Source organism: Tursiops truncatus, chromosome 15 (genome assembly GCF_011762595.2).
Source record: "Tursiops truncatus isolate mTurTru1 chromosome 15, mTurTru1.mat.Y, whole genome shotgun sequence".
Lineage (NCBI taxonomy): Eukaryota > Metazoa > Chordata > Mammalia > Artiodactyla > Delphinidae > Tursiops > Tursiops truncatus.
The window spans coordinates 10,957,812-10,978,243 of record NC_047048.1 but is presented as its reverse complement, the minus strand read 5'-3'; positions in this window follow the sequence as shown (position 1 = coordinate 10,978,243).

Genomic DNA, 20,432 nt, shown 5'->3' with positions numbered 1-20,432 from the left:
ATAAGAAGAAACCAGAGAGCTTGTACCAAGGAAAGGAAATGTCATGTGAGGACACAGCAAGAAGGAGACTGTCTGCAAGTTAGGAAGAGAGCCCTCACTGGGCAGTGAAAGCCAGCACCTTGATCTTGAACTTCCCAGCTCCCAGAACTATGAGAAAGAAATTTCTGTTGTTTAAGACACCCAGCCTATGGTATTTTTGTTGCAGCAGCCCAAGCTGACGAAGATACAAGCTAACTTATTCAAATGTTTTAAACCATGCCCCAAACTCAGAATTACCAGCTTCCTCCCTTAATCAGCTCTTGTTCTTATCTTTCTTAGTTGATCGAATGGCCCACTTTCCCAGCCTAGAGGATCATCGAGTTACATGTGTCCTGTTCTCATCAGACACATTCAGTGACCAAGTCCAGCTGAAGTCTGCTCCCTACCCCTCCAAGACATCTGTTTTTTTCTTCCACAGAGAGCCTCCTACCAGATTTATTCTAGCTTTAGTGTTTCTCTTTCAAACCGTGTTTCCACACCATTTTATCACAGTGATCCTTTAAAAACAACCCAGAACTTAAGGCTATTTGTTCCCCTTTTGTCTATGATAAAGACGCAGAAATCCTCACACTGCATATAAGACCATTTCCAATTTGGCCACAGCCCACCCTTCTAGTTTCATCTTATGCCCCCCTCCCCTTCCATTCCCTTCCACCCCTGCATCCTTCTCTGCAATTAAAAAGACTTACTTCTTCCTCCTTCTCTACCTACACCTGCGTCCATGTCTCTGATTCTTTGCACACATGTTTTCTATGCTTAGAATGCTGCCTCCATCCTTTTTTGCCTGTAACCCATACCCCACACTCAGGGCCAGACTAGGGCAAGGAGAGTGAGGCCCCCACGGCACAACTGTAAGGTGCTGGCTCTCAGGATCATGTGGGTGCCTGAAAGCAAGTGTCGCCTTTGGTTTGCTCCCTGAGCCCTCGCTGGCCTCACTGTAGTCCCAGCCCCATCCCCTCTCCTTATTCCTCACCAGCTGAATGCTTCCTCCTTAGAAACCCTGCTTCTTCTCTCCAAGGCAGAGGTAGCATTGCTCTGCTTTTCAGCTTCCTGAGCTACAGAAAATAATCTCCTCAGATGTATTCCTTTGCATTCTGTTCACAAATCTGTTCCAACATAGATTCAATTCAATCCATTGGGCATTTAATGAGGATTTGCCATATTGTGTGAATAAACAAATAGCAGTGTAGCCATTTTGCTCGCACTTGCAAAGCTTCCCAAGATTGATTGAATCGAGTGCAGAGTGAGTGCTGATCAATATATCATACCCACATCGGTGTACGCTTAATCAGTTGACATCGGACTTGTTTTCTGTATCTGTGACAGTAGACATTTGTAGAGGAAGATTCTAAAACACAGGCAAACTCATTTTGCAAGTCCCTAAAAGATCATTCTTTCATTACAGAGCAAACAGATATGAGAAAGTCAACTCTTTAGGAGGTAATTTATGAAGATTAGAAGGTAATATCCTTTTTCAGTCATACAAGGTATTGATTATGTCAAATCCTCCAAAGCATCAAGGGTAGGCGAATAACCATCTACTTGCAATCCATCTAGCTTTAGTTCCTGTGTATATAAATAGTGTTTCTGTGACGTGGGAAGAAGCAGTTAATATTGCCACATATAGATCCACGGCCAGTGACAATGAGTAAATAGTTTGGGGAAAAGGTAAAGGAGCTTCTAAAGGGAACGGCCAAGAGGGAAGTGCTGTTGGTTGAGAGCACACCCTCGAGGGCCTCCTAATATGTCATGTGGAAATTAGAGGGCACAGTGTATCACGAACACTATCCATCAGTTGCAAAGAGTTAAAGGCAGCTCTCTATATCATTTCTGGTTTATGAGTTTGCAAGGATTTCTCATGGTTGAAGAAAATGGTCAGAAATTACAAACAAGCTCATTTAATGGATACCTTTTATTTCAGCCAATACTATGAATTTTTGGGGAAAATAATTGGTTTGCAACTTGTGTTAGCCAGGTCTCTTTTGGTTGACAGTGATAGAAACCAAAAGAGGGATTTTTTTTTTTTTTCTTAAATAACTGCTAAGACAGGGTATATATAGCTTCAGCCATTCCTGGATCCAGTGGCTAGAAGGATAACATCAGAAATATGTGTATATTTTTTTAGCTCTGCTTTATCTGTGTTGTCTTCATCAACAAGCAGGCAAAGATGGCCACCAGAAGATCCAGTTTTATCAGCTTATAAACTTGTGAGAAAAGAGCTTCTAGTATGGCAGCAAAACGGTTGGTTGTGCCTCATCTTGGTGTAGTTCGGTTCATGTGCCTGTTTCGTAATCCATCACCGTGGATAGAGAGAAACTGCTCTGAATGCCCAGATCTGGGTTTCCTGGAGCCAGGAGTGGGATTAGACCTGCCATTACATTGTGTGAGCTGAGAATAGGTGGTAATACCCCATTTGATCCAGTTTTCCAAGCTTGTTCATTCATTGGTTTATTCATTCATTTATCCTGCTTTTTATCCAGTCTGACATTCTCTGCTTTTCAATCTGTTTTATTTATATTGAATGTATTCATTGATCTATGGTCGTATTGAAGCCAACCATTTTGCTATTTGTTTTATATTTGTCCCATCCGTCTTCTGTTCCTCTGTTTTTTCTCCCCTGACCTCTTTGAATCAATCAGATATTTTTCATGTTCCATTTTAACTCACTAAATAGCCTTTTAAACTATAATTTTTCATATTAATGTGTAGTGGTTGCTCAAGGGATTATAATATACACCCTTATAACCTGCTTTGATTTAATACTGTACCACTTCACATAAAATATAAGAATCCTGAACCAGTACCATATGACTGCATTTACTGTTCCCCTCAGATTTGTGTTGTCCTTGTACTTATCTTACAGGTACGTACCTTATAAACCCACAAAACATTATTAACATTTTTAAGCTAAATATTCCTGTGCCTTCGAAGAACTTAATAAGGAACAATTGACTTCCTTATCTGCTGATATACAGTTGCTACTCCATTATTAATGGTAATGTCCTATTAAGTCTCTGTGAACACTGAGTAAGTGAATGTTAAACTGTTGTCCCTAGGGAGATACAGGGTTAGGTTCCTGCAGGACTCTGGTCAACAACTAATTAACAATGAGCCTTGTTTTATGTGTGTTTATGTTTAAAGACACCTTAGTAATATATAGTGTCGACTCATTAACATTGGACTCAGGGCCAACAGAGCTGTAACTCGTGCCTGAATTAAGCTTACCTACACACATATTTTCTCATAAGGCACACATCACAGCCAACCGCACTTCAGTATTACATTTAGGGGACATTTTAAACAGCAAAATCCCAACCAAAGCACAGAAATGTGAAAACCATGGCACTAAATAAAATACAAAAAGGTCACTAGTTTACAGCATGAGTGCTGAAACAAGAAGGCAGCATGTCACTTCAAGTGGGAACAGTGCACATCAGGCAACTCAAAAGTTTCCCCACTCTGCACACGTCTGTGAAGGACTGCAAAATAGTTACAAATATTCATTTTGGGTTACACATTTAGTGAATAGGTAAATTCACCAATACAGAATCCATGAATAACGAGGATTGACTGGATGTATCGTTTCTGGTATCCTTCATTCCTTACAGAACTTAACTGCTGTCTGGTTTTATTTACTTTCAGCCTGAAGAAATTTCTTTAGCATTTCTTAAAATTCAGGTCTGCTGACAATACATTCTCTCAAATTTTGTTTCATTGAAATGTTTGTATTTTGCTTTCTCGTTTGAAGAACATTTTTACTTGATATAGAATTTTAGGTAGAGAGTTCCATTGTCCCTTCATCTCCATTGTTCCGAAAGAGAAGTTATTTATAAATACTACCATTGTTCCCCTGTATATAATATGTCATTTCTCTCTGGCTGCTTTGAAGACATTTTCTTTATCTTTGGTTTCCAGCAGTGTAACTATGATGACCTACTTATGGTTTTCTTCATATATATCCTGCTTAGGGTTCTCTGAGTTTCTTGGAAGTGTAGGTTAATGGTTTTCACCAAATTCTTGGAAGTTAGTATTTACTTCTTTATATATTATTTCTGGTATTTTTCTCTCCTTTAGGGACTTCAATTACACATATATTAGAGTATTTTATATTGTTCCATGTTCTGAGAACTTCAGTTTTTTTCAGACTTTTGTTTTCTTTTAAGTTCTCAATGACTTTTTTTTTTAATGTATCTCATCTGTTGTTAAGCCCACCCAGTGAAATTTTCATTTCAAATGTTATATTTTAAAGTGCTAGATTTAATTTTGGTTCTTTTTTAAATACAGTTCCTCTTTCTCTGTTGGTATTCATCTTCTGTTCACTAATTAGAACCATCTTTTACTTTATGTCCTTGATCATGTATTTAATTACTGCTCACAACTCCTTGTTTGTTAATTACAACGTTGAGTTATCATATGGTCTTAGTCTATTGACTGATTTTTCTCTTGACTGTGGACCACATTTGATTGTTCTTTCCATGTCCAGTGATTATTTTGTACTAGACATTGTGGATGCTGCATAAACTCTGGATTATTTTGTCTTCCTTGGATGAGTTGCTTTTCGCTCTAGCAAGTGATCTAACTACTGGCTACTTAGCTTGAACTTGTGAATGTTCTGTTCTATCCTTTGTTAGGGTGGGTCAGTTTCAGTTTTTCTCTTAGAATGAATCCTTAGTCCTGGGAAATTGTCTTTACATGTAAGGCATGACCCTTCTTAGAAATCAACAGCCCAAGGTGTTGATCAACACTTTAAACTTAAGATTCAGACTCTGAACTCTATCTCTCCTCAAGCAGGTCACAGCTGAAATCTCACCTCAAGTTTTTCAATTTTCCTGCTGTTGCTCTCTGCTGGGTGACTTGGCATCTCCCTTACGTATGCATAATTCAGATGCCAGTCAAGGATTTAAGGAGAGTCTACATGCAGATTTAGGGATTTCTCCTTCTGTAGATCCCTCCTTTGGACCATTTTCCTCTCCTTAAATTTTCAGCTATTCTGGAAGCCCCAAATTCTTCCTTCTGACACCCCAAGATAAAAGGCTGCATATTTTTGTTTGAGTTCTAGGCAACCTACACTGAGCATACTGGGATAGTTCTCAGAGGAAAAGCTAAATAAACATAGTTGTCACCAATGAATTTTCTGTCATTCAAGCATTGAATCCATTCCAGTTTCTGCTTGCTTTGATTGTTCTCCAGTGCCAAAAGAAAAGTTGTTCTTTGTTTCGTTTTGTTTATCACAATTGTATCATTGTTATCTGCATGAAGCTTAATCAGATATAAATTATTTCACAATTACTGGAATTGGGACTTTCATTTATTCTGTCTTTAACCCATTTATTCAATGAGATACTTCCAACCTATGATTTGAATCTGTCAGTGGTGGTATAGGCAGCCCCATGGGGAAATGAGAAAGTGGGTATTTGGAGAGACCCTCTTGAGATGGCTGGAAAAGACATCTTCCTGGCAGAAAAGCAAACTGAGTAGAAAACATTTGGGGAGAGAACAAAGATTTTCTCTTGGTGAAGTGGGAAAAGGTTACACAGTATGTAAGCAATTGTTCTCAGAGAGAGCAAAACGATTCCCTACAACTCTGAGATAACCAGTGAGTGCTGGTAAGGTTTAAGTTTGGTGAACTTTTATACATGTGTTTGTTTACTGTTTTGTTTTGTTTTTGAGCAGCTTTGATATGGAGAAAATTAGGGGTTTGTAATAACAAAACCAAGCTTAGTTCAGTGATCTGGTTTTCTCAGAAAATCTTTATTCCTTTTGGTTTCCCATCTTTTCCATTTAAAATAATCATAATTTATTATGTATATATAATTTATTTTATTAATTTTATAAATTAAATAAATGATATAGTTGAAGGTATACATATATGATATTATATATATGTATTATTTGGATAGATACATACTTTCCTTCCTTTCTTTCAGTACTTCTGCCAGAGCTGAAACCCATGGACTTATTGAATGTCTTATTCTCCATGTCTATATTCTATACAACATTGCTTCTGATGAAGGAAACTATTTTACAGCAAAATAAGTGTGCAGTGGACTCATACCCATGGAATTTACTAGTCTTACCATGTATCACATTACACATAGGCAGCTGGTCAGAGAGACGGGAAGTGGTTTCATTCAGAGTTGATTGTAGTACCAGTTGGGAGGAAGCATGCTGGAAACCTGATGTTGAATATACCTTCAATAAGTGACCAACATACAGTGCTGTTTCTCATAGCCTGAATACACAGGTCTGGGAATCAAAGGACGCGATAACCAACTCACAGATAACTGGCTTCCCGTCCTTGCCATTTTAGGTTTAATTTTCCACAGGCGGAGTGCTTCCAACAGAGTGCACAGGTAGGGTAAATAGGAAGTTTAGCGTACCACCTGGTCATTTGGCGGCTGTTTATGCCATTAAACCAACAGGCAAATAAGGTTGTTCTTCTGCTGGCTGAAGTGATAGGTCTTGATTATTTAGGGTAAATTGGGTTGCTGCTACATAAGGCTGGCATTCCAGATCATACTTCAAACCTGAGATCCTCTGGAGAAGCCATTTCTTAGTTCTATGTTCAATAAGAAACCATACCAATCATATGAGGGCAGGGCCACCCAGTATTCAAACCCTTCACGAATGACGTTTCATATCACCACACAAGGTCAAGAACCCTGACCAGCTTGGGCCCTGATTGAAAACAAAGGGAGCATGAAATGGCAGTGGGAGAGGACAGTTATAAGTATCAACAGTGACTCCTTACAGAAATGGAACTGTTTTCCCACACGACCTCTGAATAATACATTCAAGAAGAAAAGGATACTGATTTTGGTGAACTTCTAGCAACCTCTACCACACTGCGGCAGTGATCATTGGTCTTATTTTGATTAATGATCGTGTTAGAAGTGAATCAGGGCATGGTTTATTCCAAAATCAGAGTCCCTTGTCTTTAAATGTGTTTTGAAAAAAGTTGAAAATTAGGTTTTTACAAAATTTTCCAGCTAGAATGCAGGTAGCCTGAAAATGAAGTGGCAGTGGAAGGGAGAGAGCGAAGTCAGGCCGCAGGTAACAAAACAGAGTAGATGCCGACTGTCAGTAAGCTTCAAAACATGATTTACTGAGTTGAAGTATAGAGGAAAATGGAATTTGCTGATCCGGGGCCAGCCACTGATCCATCAACCCATGCCCCTGGCTGTGGGGTTTTTTGCGGGGGAGGCAATTGTTATCTCTCCGTGAGAGGATCTTACTTCGTGTGAACAAAGACGACGCTAAGGCATGGCGTGCCATCCGTTTGCAGGAGCCTCTGGGCTGAGCTGCCGTGCTGAAAGCTACAGCCAGGCAGGAGTCACAGCTAAATCTCTGGGCCTGAAGTGGCGAACAGTGGCTTTTCCTTTCACTCTCTCTGAATGACCACCTTGAAGGCAAATCAACAGGAGTGACAGGGGAAGAGAGAGCCATGTGGCCGTGCTGTCTGCCAGCCAGAAGGGGGAATTCAATAGCTCTCTCTTCTCAACTGAGCCAGCTTTTCTGAAATCCACTGACATTTCTGCCTGTTAGAGAATGGGAACACACGCCTTTCATTCCTGAGTTGAGGGGTGGTGTTTTGTCTGCAGTGCCCTTGCTCTCCTGGCCTGATTGTTTGCTGAGTGAAAAAAACAATTAAATCTCCCATTCAAGGAGAGCCTGTTTGGGTCTGAAGAGCTGTTTAAAACCAGAGAGCTTTATCATATTAATGAGCGCTGCCGCGAAGATTAATACCAGGAAAAGGGATTCCCTAGAGAATTGAGGAGCCGAGCTGAGAATATTAGGATGTTATGATCTTCACACGATAGAAGATGACGGATAAAATGGCACATTACCCCCAGAGATAGGGACTTTTGTGTTAAATAGGCATGAAAATGAACACATATATATTTCACATAACTTGATAGATGATACAAACTCAGCTGTAATGCGCACACACTTATAACTAATTATCTGCCTAAGATCCGCTTTGTGGGAGACCCAATGCTGGCCTTCCCCAGACAATAGGAGTCAGAACTGGGAACGTAGGAATAAGAGAGGCAGAGGGGTAGACCAGCTCCAGGTGGTAGAGGGGTGCTCGCATCAAATGCTGGGACAAACACAAATTTCAGAGCCAGAAGCAGGGTTGAAGACAAAGCTACAGTTCCAGGAGCTCGTAGGAGAGATGGGAGGCAATAGTGTTTTGGGGAGGATAGGTCAGTAGAAAGGGAGGCCCTGTCCAGGCTATAGGCATGCACAGCTTTGGGGCTGGGCTTGGTCACCTGGTAAGAGATGTGATGCATGGACCCATCTGGCTCAAAGGGCCAGAAGTGAGTGGATGGCTTGTCAGATTCATACAAATTTAGCTTCTTCTTTAAAAAAAAAAAAAACCTCTCTCTCTCTCTCCATGTATATATACATATATATATCTCAAAGTAGCTCAAAATAGGATGTGGTCAGTCTTCATAAGTGTAGACTGCAAGTTGATTGATATGGTTCAATTAGTGGTTACTTTTATTTTTTATTTAATTAATTAATTAGTTTGTTTGTTTGTTTACTTACTTATTTTTGGCCATGCTCTGCAGCTTGCGGGATCTTAGTTCCCCAACCAGGGATCGAACCCAGCACCTGGCAGTGAAAGCACAGAGTCCTAACCACTGGAACGCCAGGGAATTCCCTATTGGCTACTTTCAGGAAAACACATATTTTCAGTACTCACTCTCACACCAAGAGCAGAAAGTATGAAAGTTATATTGGGTCTGCTTGAAAGGCTTCGGGTCATTTACGATTTGTTTATTAAATATTAATGGGATTCTTGAGCCTTCAACTGTTTAGCTTTGTTTAGTTGGTTAACTGCCTTTCACCTTTGAGAAAAGGTCTGGGGTGAATAATGACACCAGGACCCATATTCTTGTGCCTCTGAACCTCAGGAAGACCCAGGCAATGGGAAAGCCAACTGAAGAAGCCTCAAAGACCAAGTTTGCTATTATTAGTAGATTATGGATTGAGAATGAAGCTCACAATAATAATAGAAAGCCGTCCATGAAAGGGATTTTTCAGAATCAAGGCACTGCGGTATCAGTGGAGGACGGAAAACACTGGACTTGAGGTCATTTGACCACTTACTAGCTGTGTGGCTTTGGGGCAAGTTAGTGAACCTAGTTGAACACGAGCCCTGTACTGAGGAAGAAAGCAGTAACTGATCTGAAGGGCAGTTTGGGGAATGAAAAGAGATTTAAGGAGTTACGTCACACATATAACTCAGTCAGCACAACGCTCAGATGTAGTAAATTCGTACTAAATGGCAGTAGTGCGGCAGAATTGATTACCTTGAAACCTGGTAGCAGGGGATAGAGAAAGTAATGATGTCTTTATGGGTCCCACTGAGTTGAAGGGCCCTAGAAAAGAGAGTCAGGAAAGCCTGAGAACTGGCTTCAACAAGCCCACATTTGTGGAATTAGCATCCGTCTCTGCCCCAGTCAGAAAAAGATTGTGATCTATTCTGAGCTCCAAGAGCTGAGGGTGAGACGGGTGGGAAGGTGGAACAGAGGTGGCAAGACAGGTGGGCTCAGAGTGGCAGTAAGAAGCCAGATCTTGCAGTGGGAGTGGGTCGGGGGGTGTCCGAGTCTCAGGCACTTCACCTCTGAGAAGCCAGAAGAAACATGCAACAGGGCACCATGCAGGAAGCTGATGCAGCAGCGTTATTACAGGGGAACATTCTGCCTCTGCTGGTTTCTGCTTGAGCTCTGCTGTTGCATGATGATGGCAAGAAGAAAGACCCTGGTAGACCAGAGTACAGGCAGCTGGTGATGCTAGTGCGCCTGACCCTGTACTTTCATCATCCCAGTGGCTCCGGGGAAAGAGGTGGAGTCTTTTAGAGCCCAATTTGTTGGATAGAGACAGAAGCAATTCCTCAAGACTGCTGAATGAAAATGCTGACAGCTCAGAGATGGTACCTTGGCTGACCAGAGAGGAATGCATGCCTCCTCCCATTTTCTCCACCTGGACATATATCAAGAGTTAGACAGTTAGGGGGATCAAGTTGATCAGGGCTGGAAACCCTGTGTGACTGAGGTCTCCACTCACCACCCTCTCAGAGCAAACCTTAGAGGAACCAGCATTCTGGGACCCAGCTATATCCCACTCACAGCTAGGTTAGCAATCACTCATGGGTCAGTTAATAGAAGGAAATTGGAAAGGAGTCCTAGAAGCATTGATGGAGTTTAGGGGCGCCTGATATCTTTTTTATTTTGAATCCTAAACTCGGGTTACTTTTGCCTATAAATGTTCTTCAAACCTGTATGTAGAGAGTTGATTTAATTTGCCCAAGGCAAATTTGTGTGCACTTATAATTCAGCTAATACTTCTAGAAAGGTAAACTGAAGTTTCTGATCTGGATAAATAATCATAAAACCTAGATTATTAAAATAATTAGGTATTGCCATTCTATTGCAAACTATATTTAGGACTACAACATGAGTTCTATTTACTGAATCAGATGCTGGCATTTGGGTGCATTATGAATTTTCTGGGACACTTTCAGCTTTACGTAGTCTGTCTAATAAATACATTCACTTTTTAAGACAGCTTTATTGGTATATTATTGACATAAAATAAAGCACATATATTTAAATATAAGATTTTATAAGTTTTGATGCCCATTATCTCAAGCAAGGTAATAAACATATCCATCACTTCCAAAAGCTTCCCTGTGTTTCTTTGCTTCCTTACCTCCCTGCCTTCATGGCTTCCTCAGGTAACTGCTTATACACTTTCTGTCACTATAGATTAGTTTGCATTTTCTAGAGTTTTATATACATGAAATCACACAGTATGTACTGTTGTTTCTTCTCCCGCCATTTACTCAGTATAATTATTTTGAGATTCGTCCATGATGGTTCCTGTATCAGTAGTTCACTCTGTTTATTGCTGAGTAGTATTCCAGTATAAGGATATACCACCTCTGCATATCCATTCACCTGTGAATAGGCATTTGGATTGTTTCCAGTGTTGACCTATTACAAATAAATCTTCCAAGAATATTGACATGCAAGTCATTGAAAGGAAATATACTTTTATTTCACTTGGGTAAATATTTAGGGGTAAAATAGCTGGATCGTATGGCAAGTATATGTTTGGCTTTTTAAAACACTGCCAAACTGTTTTCCAAAATAGTTGTACCATTTTACATTGCCATCGGCAGTGTGTAACAGTTCAACATCCTCGTCAGCACTTGATATAGTCAGTATTTTTTATTTTAACCTCTTTCAAAGGTGTGTAGAGGTATCTTATCGTGGTTTAATTTATAGTTCCCTAATGGCTAATGATATTTAACATGCTTTCCTATTTATGCATATTTTAATCTGTATATCTTAATAATACATACACTATTATATATATGATTGGCCAACATTTTCACCTAGTTCATGGCTTGCCTTTCATTCTCATTACAGTGTCTTTTGAGGGGGAGAAGATTTCAGTTTTTATGCAGTCAAATTTATCCATTCTTTCTTTTACAGATTATGCTTTTAGTGTCATATCTATGATATGGGGTATAAGATCAACACAGTTTTTCCTTATGTTTTCTTCTAGAAATTTTATAGCTTTAGGTTTTACATGATACACCTCTCCATTTATCTATTTCTTCTTTAAATTCCCTTAGCAATATTTTGTAGTTGTCAATGTACAATCCTTGTATACTTTGTCAGATGGACTCCTGAATATTTCATCTTTTGATGCTATTTTAAAGGGTATGTCAATTCCTGATTGTTTACATAGAAATACACTTTATTTTTGTATCTTGATCTTAGATCCTGAAACTTGGCACTTTTTAGTTCCAGTAGCATTTTTTGTGGGTTCCATTGTATTTTCTATGTAGATTATTATGTTGTCTGGTAATAAAGACAATTATTACTTCTTTCTTTTCAATCTGGTTGCATTTGAATTCTTTATTTTCTACCTGATTGCATAGATTACACAGAATGCCCAAATACAATGTTAAGTGGAAGCGATGATAGATGATATTCTTAACTGTTCCTCATCTTACAGAAAAAGCTTTCAGTCTTTTACCTGTAAATAAGGTGATAGCTGTCAGCTGTAGCTGACACCTTATTTTCATAGCTGCTCTTTATTTGATTGCAGAACTTCCTCTCTATCCTAGAATGCTGATCGTTTTGTTTACTTTAAATTTGGAATAGATGTTGGATTTTTTTTTTTTTTTTTTTGCGGTACGTGGGCCTCTCACTGCTGTGGCCTCTCCCGTTGCGGAGCACAGGCTCTGGACGCACAGGCTCAGCGGCCGTGGCTCACGGGCCCAGCCGCTCCACGGCATGTGGGATCCTCCCGGACCGGGGCACGAACCTGTGTCCCCTGCATCGGCAGGCAGACTCTCAACCACTGCACCACCAGGGAAGCCCCAGATGTTGGATTTTTAAAATAATTTTTCCATCTATTTAGATGCTTATATGGGTTTCCTTTCTTTTTTTGTTTCTTTGTTAATATGGTGAATTATATTGATTGCTTTACTAATGTTAAACCAAAATTGCACTACTGGGATAAAATTCACTTGATCATAATATTTTATTATTTTATTTTAAAATTTACTTTGCTAAAATCTTGTTTAGAATTTTTGCATCAGTGTTCATAAGGGATATTAGTATGTAGTTTTCTTTTCTTGGAATGTCTTTGTCTGGTTTTGGAGTAAGGATATTGCTACCCTCATAGACTGAATCGGGAAGTATTCTTTCCTCTTCAAATTTCTGGAAGAAAATTCTGAGTTAGTATTATTTCTTCCTTAAACATTTGCTATAATTCACCAGTGCCGCAATCCAGGCCTGGAGTTTTCTCTGTGGGAAGGTTTTAAGCTACAAATTCAACTTTATTTAATAGATACAGGACTCCTCAAGTTATCTATTTATTCTTGAATGAGCGTTGGTAGAATATATCTTTTGAAGAATGTGTTCTTTTCATCTAAATTGTTGAAATGATTGGCATATCCTTTTGTTATCTATAGAATCTAGAATGATATTACCTCTTTCATTATGGTATGAATAATTTGTCTTTCTTTCTTTTCTCTCTCTCTTTCCTTTCTTTCTCCCCCCTTCCCTCCTTCCTTGCTTGCTTCTTTCCTTTCCTCTCTCTCTCTTTTCCCTCTCTTTCTCTCTTTTCCCCCTCTCTCTCTCTTTCCCTCTCTCTCTTTCTCTCTCTCTCTTTCTCTTTCTTCCTGATTAGTCTGTCCAGAGGTTTATCAATTATATTGATCTTACAGAACCAGCTTTTGGTTCCATTGTTTTTCTGTCTGTTTTTTGTTTATTTGCTTTCAATTTTATCAATTTCCTCTTCCTCATCTGTAATGTCTCCTTTCTTTGACTCAATTTATGTTTAAGGCACAAATGTTTAAAAGCATTATGTCTTCTTAATGAATTGACCCCATTTATCATTATGAAATGATATTTATCCATGGTAATATTCTTTGCTCTGAAATCTACTTTGTAGACTAATGTAGATATGACAGCATCCTTTTGATTAGTTTTAATACAGTATATTGTCTTTCCTTTCTGTTTGTGTCTTTATACTTAAAGTGAGTTTCTTGTAGGCAACTTATATTTGGGTCTTGCCTACCACTCCAAATCTAATAATCTTTGTCTTTCAATTGTGATGTTTATGCCATTTACATTTAATGTGATAATTGATAATTGGCTTAAATCCATTATCTTGCCATTTGTTTTCTATTTTTCCTCTCTTTTTTGTTTCCTTCTTCCTCTTTTTCTGCCTTCTCTTGCATTAACCGAGTGTTTTTTACATTTCCTTTTTTAATCTTTCTTGTTACAAACATTCTTTTCAAGTATACACAGAATATTTACCAAGGTAGACCATATTCTGGACCATAAAGCAAGTTTCAGTAAATTTAAAAGGAGTCAAGTCATACAAAATATGTTAGTAGTGTTTGATTTCTAATTATATTGGTACTATAATTATATATTATACTACCATCTTATAGCATCAAAATCAGATCCTTATGGTCCATTCAATGAAGTTGACATCTATATGTGTGGCAGATGCTTAGGGCCCCTTTGGTCTTGACACAGAAATGAGAAGCTAACAGAAGGTGGAGGGGGTTAGGAAGAGTTACTGAAGGGAGACATTAGAGGATATGGGTTTCTTTGATCTTGGATTTCTCTGATCCTCTGAAACACTGCTTCTGCAATGATTTTCTGCCAGTTAAGTATCAGGTGATTCAGATAGCTTCCAGGGAAGAATATAAAGGAGATTAGAATTATATGGAAAAGCCAAAGGAAACATTATTCAAGCCTATAAAATCCCCATGGATATGAAAAGGGTTACTGGGATTGCCCCACAGACCCCTGAAAACTAGAACTATTTCTGCATTCTGCCTGTCTTTTCAATGTAAATACCGCAGGATAAAGGATTAGAACAAATGAGATGAGATTTAGTTTTACATTTCACTCAGTTCAAATTATAAGCTTTTTTGAATAAATGTATGGATGAAAAGTTGTCTGGCCAGGTAGATAGGATAGCACAGATCCAAAGTATAGAATTGTCTATGGAGTGACTGGTGAAATTAGGGGTGATTGATAATTGATTCAGAACTGGATTTCTATTGGTGTGACCTAATGAGACGGTGTGATGTAAAAATAGACAATGCAGTTCTGGGTATGTTTTTGTAACTCATCACGAACCTTTGTGGCCAGTTCACCTCTAGGGAAGGCAAATGTAATCTATGAAAATTTTTGATTTCAGTGATTAGATTTAGATTTGGTCATTTAGCAGAAGTTAGGAAATACAAATATTTCTTCTGGGAAGTTGATAATAGCATACACCTTGGCTTAAAACAGGCAACATTACGCAGTAACACAGTCATTAAGCACAAAGGCCTGCCTACTCCTTTCGCTGGTGCTTTCAGCTCTCCAACCCAGCTCTTAGGAGGTAGGAAACGTGACAACAGGAATGCATCCACATTTTATGCAGCTGGCAGCACAAGGACATTTTATACACATGCTACCAGTTTCCATTCAGTGGAGATCTAATCTCAGTATCTTTGGATTCTTTTCCGTAGTTCATTACGTTCTAATCAGTTATGGCTCTTATGAAAAAGAACTCCTCTGAGACTCTCAGAGTAGAACAAATCCATAAATCAAACACAATGGAATTTTATTATTGTTTTCTTTTTGTTTTTCTCTCCTGTCTGCACATCTCCACTGGCTTGGAAAAGAGATGAGCTATAAAACATCTAGGCTAGTGCAAACCACCTGCTTGGGAACATTTTCAGCCAATATTATGGAGAAGCATGGGGACCAGAGAACTGTGCCCCATCCCATGCAATCTGTTATTTCAATTATTCTTAGAGAGAACTTCTCATAGATATTTTATCAACAACACCTTCGGCTACCCCGTAAATTCAGGCATCAGAGGCCAATTACATAAAGTAGATGTAAAAGATACGGAACACAGAATTTCTGAATCGGATACAACCTGTCTCCCCTCATTAACATCCCTATTTCTAGATGAAACTTATTGGCCTACAAAAACAAAAAAAGTGTTTCTGAGTAAATTAATTGTATAAACACAAGTCCCTGGAGAATGATTAAACTATTTAGGAGACAAACAACTCTTCAAGATTTGCAGAAGCACTGCTTCTTTAAAAAAAGAGTTATGCTTATCACAGATGTCTCATCTCTTCATTAAAGCAGATCCCCTAAGGATCTTTGCTAGCAATGTTTTGTTGACCCAATTCCAATGACTCCATGCATTTGAAAAAGAATTCCATTTATTTTGAAATATTCGGTAATCCATAATCCCAGAGTAATGATTTTATTGAGTTGGTTTGACATTACAGCTTCAACTTTTACTGACAGCATCGAAGAAATAGCTTTATTACTATAAAATCCAAGATTTTCTTCAGAACACCTTCCACTTATTTCTCAGTGTCATAGAGATGATAAATTTACTTTAGAATTAATTGATGGCAAACATTTAGTTCTCCTGAAGGATTTATATCAAACTTCCTTGTGAACAGTGAAAGGTATATAAGGAGCATGTTTTCTTTTTGCTCTGGTCACAAGTGATTTGAGAACCAATTTCACAGCTAAACTTATGTTTAAATAGTCTCTCCAGGAGATTCCTATGCATGGGAAAGTTTGAAAAAGCATTGCTCTGCATTATTTATGACAACATCTTTACTAGGGTATTTTATTCACTCTTCTTAGGGGACAAAATTTGGCGATTCAAATCTGATGCTGTCACGCCACTATCTTTTAAAGCTACTTGTTATGGACTGAATGTGTCCCCTCATAATTCACATATTGAAGTCCTAACACTCTGTCCTTGGAGATTGGACCTCTAAGGAATTAATTAAGGTTAGATGAGGTCATAAGGGTGGAACCCTGATCCTATAGGATTAGTGCCACTTTAAGAAGAGACACTAGAGAACTCCCACCCCAACACCCCATCTCCTCCCTCTCTTTCTCTATTTCTTTCCCTTCCTGCACACAAAGAAGAGGTCATGTGACCACACAGTGAGATGGGTGGCTGCCTACAAGCTAAGAGAAGAGACCTCAGGATGAAACTTACCTTGCTGGCACTCTGGTACCTTGATCTTGGACGTTTCAGCCTCCAGGACTGTGAAAAATAAATTTCTGTTGTGTAAGCCACTCAGTCTGTGGTATTTTGTTATGGCAGCCCAAGCAAACTAATGCACTACAGTACTTTAAATCCATTTCATGCTGGACAGTAACAAGTTAAAAGAGTTAGAATATGAGGATTTTATTTTTAGTTCAATTATTGTCTTATCATTTAACCTTAAATTCGCTTTTCCACTTCATTCACCTCAGTGATTTGCAAGATATCTGAATTAGACAATAAGTTTAATGAGCTTTATTTCTTTTGTGTGTATAGATTCTTCAGGGTTGGAAGAGAGCTTAATAATCATCCAGGAAAAACATTTCATTTTATAAATGAGAAAACTCAAGTCTAGAGAGCTAATTGATCATAGGAACGAGAGCAAAGCCCATATCCCTGGACACTCAATCCTGTTGATCGTTTCCTGATGCCAACACATGGCACCAGCTCCACGTTCTTGATTGCCTACAAGCTAGCTGGTTAGAAGACAGCTATATTCAATCCCATTCCATTATTCAGTGTGACTTGTCTTACGCGGAACCCTAGCCACAATGTAATTACACTGTGATTTACATTTTAAAAAGGAAGTCCAACAGACCTGAGTTCACATTTGGCGTTGTCCCATGTGACCAGGGCAGGTGCCCAGCTTTTATGAAGTTCAGATTCTTGTCTGTAATAGAGAGGAAGCAATACCTGTGTCATGAGTTGCTTGTGGGAATTCAGTGGACCATTCTCATGAAGCACCCAGCATAGAGTCTGGGGTGTTCAATAGATGTTGGTTGTCTGGACCACGTATTTTCTTTTCCTATACAATCAACTATTAGCAAGGGGTAAACTTTTACTTGAGTTCCTGTCTGGTCACTTTCTTTCCTATCAGTATGGTTTTAAAGAGCGTTACCTGACTGGCCTTGGAAGAAGTAAAAGAAGGACAGAGAATCTGAGATAGACCTGCTAGTGACTGCAGCAGTCGAGTTTGGAAATCAGGGGGTAATTGCCAGGAGCAGGAAGGAGGGGAATTAAAACTCAGATTGGGAAGTCCCTGTATGAGATGAACTCATAAGCAATCTGAAGGTCAGTCACTTACATGGAAAAAGAAGAGTTGCAGGAAAATGAATTTCTCCTGTGTGATGGGGCTCTGGATGTGATTTATGAGGGAGCTCCAACCGAGGATTATTTGATAAGCTGACTGCATGGTGCCTTGGACCTTTGATGAGGCAATTGCATAAAGGCATGTGATGCGAACATGCCGTGAGACAGAAGTTAAACGTAAAGCACAAGAGCAGCTGCTGCTTTTTTATTAATTTACAAAAGTTCAAGTCGTGTGCAAGTTCTCAGATTTGGTTCAAAGCAAATAAATCTGTTATCTTGAGGTGAGTTGCAATTTCCCAGGAGAGAATGTAACTCTTGAATTAATATTTTTTCATATGCTAGAAAGATATTTTTTCATTTAAATTTTGATCAAAATACTAGATGCATATGTTTTTAAAAAATCAAATAGTTCAAAAGTTATTTAACAAAAAAGGAACAGGCTTCACCTTCTGATCCCCAGTTCCTAACCAGAGAGGCTACAACTTTTTCAGTCCTCCTTTTATTGTTTCTCTTCCAGATAATATGTTTATAGTAATACATCTATATGGAATCTAAGGAAAAAAATGTCATGAAGAACATAGGGGTAAGATGGGAATAAAGACACAGACGTACTAGAGAATGGACTTGAGGACATGGGGAGGGGGAAGGGTAAGCTGGGACAAAGTGAGAGAGTGGCATGGACATATATACACTACCAAACGTAAAATAGATAGCTAGTGGGAAGCAGCTGCATAGCACAGGGAGATCAGCTTAGTGCTTTGTGACCACCTAGAGGGGTGGGATAGGGAGGGTGGGAGGGAGGGAGATGCAAGAGGGAAGAGATAGGGGGACATATGTATATGTATAACTGATTCACTTTGTTATAAAGCAGAAACTAACACACCATTGTAAAGCAATTATACTCCAATAAAGATGTAAAAGAAAATAGGTCATAACTTATCAGTTGTAAAGCATATATGCTGACTTGCTAATCTAAAAGAGGAAAATCTTGGTCACTTTTTCTTCCCTCTCCCTTCCAGGGTCACTGTACATAGAATGCAGCAGGAACTCCATAAGTCCTAATTTTTGATAATTATAGTTTGTGTTTTTTATCTTGGTTCTGCTTATAATTTTAAATGATATATTTAAACCTCTATTTCTTCTTGCATCAACATTAGCAGATGACTGAATTTATACCGTCAAAGTTGGGCCCTTTAGCAATCACATCCTTTTCTGTATTTCCTCTCCATCTTGCCCTCCATACTCCAATTTCTATAACCTAAAACATCACTTTCATATGGTGAAGATCAAGAACTCAATCATGGTGTTCGCTAACCAAAGTGAGGGCTTCTTTACTTTTTTCTATAGGTTAATTCTAAAACTTGGAGTTTTGTAAATTAATATATTATGTGTGTACACACACATAGTATATTATATATATTATTATATTACTATATATTATATATATATATACACATATGTCCTATCCTATCACGACTATGTACCATTTTCAGCCTGCAGAGCCCTATAGTATACTAAGGTTTTGTTTCCTTCTTGGGAATGATGCCACTAAAGAGAAAAGATTCCTTGAATGTAGATTAACTAGGTTTCTCTCTCTCTCTCTTTCCTGATGACTCTATTAATGGCTCAGAAACACTCGCATTTTATTCTGCCTCATATTTGGGTCCTGAGTTTCTTCCCCCGACTTGGAGTTCCTTCCTTCCTTCTTTCTTTCCTTCCTTCCTTCCTTTCTTCTTCCTGGTGATAAAACAATAATATGTCTTGGGGCTTCCCTGGTGGCACAGTGATTGAGAGTCCGCCTGCCGATGCAGGGGACACGGGTTCGTGCCCCGGTCCGGGAGGATCCCACATGCCGCGGAGCAGCTGGGCCCGTGAGCCATGGCCGCTGAGCCTGCGCTTCCGGAGCCTGTGCTCCGCAACGGGAGAGGCCACAACAGTGAGAGGCCCGCGTACCGCAAAAAAAATAATAAATTAAAAAAAAATAATAATAATAATATGTCTTTACCATACCCTCAGGCTTGTCCAGTCCATCAACAATTCCATCTATTAGAGCATCTAGTTCCTCTACTGGAAACTTGCTTCCTTGGATCCCTTCAAACCCCCTTTCCAATATCATTCCAGCTGCCTCCTGGCTTCCATCTTGGAACTTCTGTTTTTTCTACCCTACAAAGAAAAGCATGGAGGGAAGAGTTAAATGGCATATCTGTTCCAAGGACAAGTAAATGCTCAACTAAGTTCTTTGCTCTGTTCCTCCTCTCACTGCCTACTTTTATTCTTCCAGACCTCTAGTATAGAGTCTGTCCTGGGTTATTCTCAGAAGGCCAGCTTCTCCACCACTGTATCCCTTCCTTAGCGTATTGTGAGCTGAGGCTTTCTCGGTTTTATCCATCCATGTACCTCTTATCTGACTTTCATCTACTCATAATGTATTGAGACCTCTCAGCCTCTAACGATAGTGTCCCACTCACACGCCCCTTGCCTCAGTTTCATGGGGATTCTTTATATTTTATTTGGATTTCTCTGGTGTCTCATGGGCAGAGTTGGTGGCAGTCAGTTTGCCTCCCTGATGGGGAGAAAAACAGAAGCTAGTGACAGGTGTTGAGTAGAGATTAATGAGCTTGTCAGGTGAGGAGCTGGTCAGGTCCTGCTTATTTTGTCGATTCCAGACTCTTTTT